The 5,299-nt window shown below is 42.2% G+C and overlaps 1 long non-coding RNA gene across 1 annotated transcript; it reads right to left on the bottom strand.

The window, feature by feature from the left end:
- Positions 1–11: 11 nt before the first annotated feature.
- On the bottom strand, positions 12–4,064 carry LOC105000968. Its single transcript, XR_826809.1, has 3 exons — positions 2,592–4,064; positions 1,608–1,822; positions 12–394 (listed from the first exon to the last, which is right to left on the bottom strand). It is a non-coding gene; the product is annotated as an uncharacterized LOC105000968 (long non-coding RNA).
- Between the last annotated feature and the right edge of the window lie 1,235 nt (positions 4,065–5,299).

Here is a 5,299-nt window from a genome sequence, read left to right as displayed (position 1 = left end):
TCTAAAATCGAGAAATCTAGGGGAAAGACAATCAAAATGTTCATTAATTATGGCTTTTACTTAGTGTGCGTAAGTCAAATAAACAACTCAGAAGTTCAGATTAAAACCAAGAATCAATCATATAAGAAATCTGAAACCCAAGGAAAAAAAGATATTAGAACTAACCTTGAGCAAGTAAGTCATCATGCTGCTATTTGAAGTGAGTGGAACTGAGGTAGAAGACTCTAGGTTTGCTCTTGGACAAAGATTTGAATTGAAAATTAGAGTATTATTGAAATTTCCAATGCCAGGGCGCTCCAGGAGTGGCCTCGTGGTGAGAGTGCTCAGTAAAGACTTGTTCTGCTGTTTCTCCACCTCGAGTTTGGTGCTCGTCTCTGCCAGCCTCTCATTAGTCCTGGGGAAGGTGGAAAACACCAATTTCATTCACGCTTCCCTAAATGACTTGCATTTGTTAAGTTGCCATATAGTAAATGGAATGTCCCATTAAGCCGTTTGAACGCCGGAAACACAGAGCAGACCTTTTGTAAACAATGATAGCTGTAACCTTGCTCTAAAGAAGTACACATGTGTCTGGAGCTCCTCAAGTAACAAGTCACAGTTGGGAGAGGAGAGAAAGGGAGGTGGCCTCACAGTGACACCTGCTGCCTCTGGGACACACCTGCCTCCAGGAAACAGTTCAGGGATGAAGAAACACCCCATCCCACCAAGCCACGTTCAAGTGCTTCCTTTCACCACCCTTGCACATACGTTTCTCTCATGACCTCGGAGAAATTAAGCATTTGGCTCTGAGGAATCACCTAGAGCCACAATCTCGAGGGAGGATGAGAAAGTCAGTGGGTGACAAAAGGGCTAAAACAGCCCCAGGAATAATGACAAGTATCCCCTGCTTTTCCAAAGTTCATTTTCTGTTACTTCACTTCTACCAAGGGCCTACATCAGCAGCTATATTTCATAATAAAAAAAAAATCTGAAGAGAATTTTTGGTTTCATTTAAAAAGGCAAAAGCTCTAAGCAGCGTTCAGTGTATGTTTTCACAGTGAAGGCATCGCGCTCCCAAGCAGGGAGACCGGCCCCACCGAGCTCCTTCTCCAGAAGCCGCCCCCACATCCCAGCATCAAGTCGCCACAGCCCCGAGCCTTGTCCGGGAGCAGCTGCGCTTCCCTTGTGCATGTTCAGTGTGGGCATCGACTAGCAGAGCCCGTCCTCGGGTGCCTGCTCCTTTGCTGTCTGCTCTTTGGCTTATGAAAGGCGTCCTAGGGGCGCTCTGCTTTCAGAAACCTGGAGTCGGCACTGCAGGTGGGATCTGCCCTCTCCAGCCTCCACACGCCCCTCAGTCAGGTCACCATGCTAGCTTCAGCCACTCTGTGAATTACCCGGCCTTTCACCCCTGTGTGAATTCCCCTATTTCACAAGCCTGCTTTTACTTAGTGTAGGGAAACGTACAAGGATACCCTATCACTCATTTTTCTTAGGGCGCCCTCAGGCAGTGACTATCAGTTAGCCTTCACTTCCTACTAACCTCAGGAACCTGGCTCTATAAAAATTAGGCTTCAGAGAGAAGTTAATGGACTAAAGTTTATTTTCTGTGATTCTGGGTTTTGACTTACTTGTCTAGTCTTTTTTCCAATGCCTTTTTAACTTTTAGTTCCTCTAGGTAGAGTTGCTTATATTTTTCCAACTCTGCTTTATTAGAATCTTGAAAAGTTTTCATCTTGGAGAGTTCAGATTCCAAGTCTTTAAATCTGAGTTCCATCTGACTTCTTATAGAAGCAATATCCTCCTCTTGGACCTGCTGTAAGTTTTCTTGAGATGCTGCTCGTATCTAAGTCAAATTTTAAAAGATACATTTTTAATGATTATAACCTGAATATAATTATTATTATAATTATATTATGAATATAATTATTATGGGACAAATAGAATTATTTGTCCCATTTAGTTTTGAGTCAGTAATTCAGAGAGCGCTTTTAAACGTGAAAATAAGAAAAGTGGAACTTTAAAATAATCATCGTCAATGTGACATGAATTAAATCTGAATTATAAAATTAATGTGGAATCAATGTTATAGTAGTACTTAAGGAACTGGACAATTCAAAGACTAAGAGGATGAAGTGAAAATTTAGAAATTGAACAAGACAACTTAAGAATAATGCCAAGAGGATGGTACCAGTTCTAAACCACATATTTTTTTTCATCCTCATAGTCTTGTTTTATACCAATTGGTCTTATAAGTAAAAGGATTCTCTAGTGAGAAGCATTCTGAAAGATCAATTTACTGATAACTGTGATGGAAACTGAAATATTTACAAGGAGAAACAAGTGCCCCCTTCCTTCCAGAAATCTACAAAACACACTGCTCTAAGGGAAGTAGAGGAAACATATAAGCTGATACATCTAAAATGTAATTTACAGTGAGGTGAATTCAAGTACATGACAGATCAACAAATTAAGCTGAAAAAATAGGTTGACTTCTTTTAATTTCTCTACGAGATCCTGTCTTGCTCTTTCTTCAATCTCAAGTTGATTTTATACTGCTCAACTTGAGTGTGTTCTACCATATTCAGTTCTGTATGAGTTTTGAGTTTCACTACCTCTTGCTCCAACTTCTTGTTCTCTTTCTCTAGTTGCTCACATTTCCTCTGCCATCCTTTCATTGATAATAACTCCTGTTGAAGAACTCGATTTTTTGCATCCAGGTGCAGACATTGTGAACATGCAGTTTCTAGCTCTGCTGGAAGATGATCAATCTGCAAGAAGAAAACAATACCATTTGGTTCTGAGGGAAGTGGACTGAGTACCGCCTAACTCAAACCGAGGATCAAATACATACGATGGTATCTGTATTGTAGAATGTAGGACCTGGAATAACTCAAAGAATCAAGAAAGAAGTTCAAACCACCAAGAGTCACAAAATATATTCTTCACTATCATCTTAGTCTAAAAACATTTGCACTTGATTTGACACTCTTTTACTGTTCTACAGTAATACTTTTCTATCTTTCCTCCATAGAATGACTACAAGTCACCTCTTAGTAGAATGTCTCTTACTCCTTCCCGCAGCTTGTCCCACGGTTTTTAAAGAAGTTTGAGGTATCATGTATTGAGTTATCTAGGGCTGAGTTAATAAATGCCTCCCAAAAGAAGATTGTGAAAATAAGACTCTAAGGACTAAATATGGATTCTAATCCAATAAGCCTTTTTCTGAACTACAAACAGTTTTTGCTAATTTGAATTGCATTCCAAAGAAAAATGATTCACAGGGTTAAAGAAATCCCATCTCCTAAGAGTTTAGTGGGATGATCCATACATTTTTCTGAACAACAACAAAAAATGCCTCATTCTTCTAACCCTTTGTTACTTTCCACAGATTAAGAGAACATACGAGACAAAGGAAACAAAAACTGTTTCCTGGACTATCAGTGACAGTGAGTTGGAAAGAACTTTCCTTGAGACAGAATGATTACTTTTTAAGTCAACGTGAGTGGAGCTGGTGGTTTTCAAACATGTCTACAAATTCTTTGACACTTTGCTCATGAAATTCCCTCTCCTCAAGTATGTGCTAGTCCTAGTAACTGATTCCTCCTAGACAGAGTCTGGGGAAACTGCTGTGTGAGTTTTAAAGCTAAATAGCTTCTGAATTTTGCTCTGTGGGGAAGCCAACTCTTAGAATCAGGCAACATGCTGTGAAGAAGCAAGGCCACATACTGAGCACATGTCAGTGTCCCCACTGACCACCCCACCTAATGTCCCTTCCAAAAGCCAGCTCTAACTGTCAGACGTGTGCATGAACAAGTCTTCAGATGACTGGTCCCCACCTTCACGACATCCTGGCTGATGCGACTGGAGAAGAAATGAGCTGGGCTCACTCACTGAGACTTGCCCCAACGCAGACTTGTGAACAAAGGAAATGCTGTTTTGAGTCACTAGGCTTTGAGGTGGTTTCTAATGCAATTTGTTAACAATAAATAACTGGCACAGATACTGATATTAAAAATGAGGTTCAGTTTAGTCGCTCAGTCAAATCTGACTCTTTGTGACCCCATGGACTGCAGCACACCAGGCTTCCCTGTCCACCATCAACTCCCAGAGCTTGCTCAAACTTGTGTCCATCAAGTCGGTGATGCCCCCAAATGAGGTACTGCAATTAAAAAAGACCTGAAACATGTGAGAATGCCTTTGAAGCCGGAGGTAAGTGGCACTCGAATGGATGCAGAGAAAGAAATGAAAACCCAATGGGCTTCATGACATTGTACACAGAAGCCTGATGGTCCTTGAAGATGCTGCCGGTGTCAGCTTCTAGGCAAGAGAAGAAACTGACACTGAAACATGGGGGGCAGAGACTCTTGCCATGAAGCAGCTGAAAGTAAACCAATGAGAGGGATAACCTATCAGAAAAATTTAAAAAGAAAGTGACAGTGAAGTCACTCAGTCGTGTCCGACTCTTTGCTACCCCATGGACTGTTGCCTACCAGGCTCCTCCGCCCATGGCATTTTCCAGGCAAGAGTGGGTTGCCATTTCCTTCTCCAGGGGATCTTCCTGACCCCAGGATTGAACCCAGGTCTCCTGCTTTGCAGGCAGACACTTTACCATCTGAGCCACCTGGGAAGCCTAAGAAAAATTAAAAAGTATTATTCAATATAAAGGAACCAGGACTCACTGGGTTCAATACTGTGTCCCCTTTACAGCATCTCCACGTACCCAATTGTCACATGATGCTAAAGGACAGAAATGGCTTCTGGGCTGAGATCAAATCAAGGGTGCTGCCAGGAAAACATGGTCTAAAGGTAAAACCTGTAGACTGTAAGTGTAAGACCCTGGAAAGACTTAAGGTGGTGCCTCAGATTCCTTTAAGGATCTTAAGAGCAAAAGAATGTTAAAGGTGTCATCCTGCAAAGTTTCACAGGAAGCCCAAGGTGCAGCTGCTAAGTCACTTCAGTCGTGTCCAACTCTGTGCAACCCCATAGACGGCAGCCCACCAGGCTCCGCGATCCCTGGGATTCTCCAGGCAAGAACACTGGAGTGGGTTGCCATTTCCTTCTCCAATGCATCAATGTGAAAAGTAAAAGTGAAGTCACTCAGTCGTGTCCGACTCGTAGTGACCCCATGGACTGCAGCCTGCCAGGCTCCTCCATCCATGGGATTTTCCAGGCAAGAGTACTGGAGTGGGTTGCCATTGCCTTCTCTGGCAATGTCATATGTAGATGACACCACCCTTATGGCAGAAAGCGAAGAGGATCTAAAGATCCTCTTGAAGAAAGGGAAAGAGGAGAGTGAAAAACCTGGCTTAAAACTCAACAT

The sequence above is a fragment of the Bison bison genome, unplaced genomic scaffold (genome assembly GCF_000754665.1).
Source record: "Bison bison bison isolate TAMUID 2011002044 unplaced genomic scaffold, Bison_UMD1.0 scf7180017570664, whole genome shotgun sequence".
Taxonomy (NCBI): domain Eukaryota; kingdom Metazoa; phylum Chordata; class Mammalia; order Artiodactyla; family Bovidae; genus Bison; species Bison bison.
This window is presented reverse-complemented; position numbering and strand designations above follow the sequence as displayed.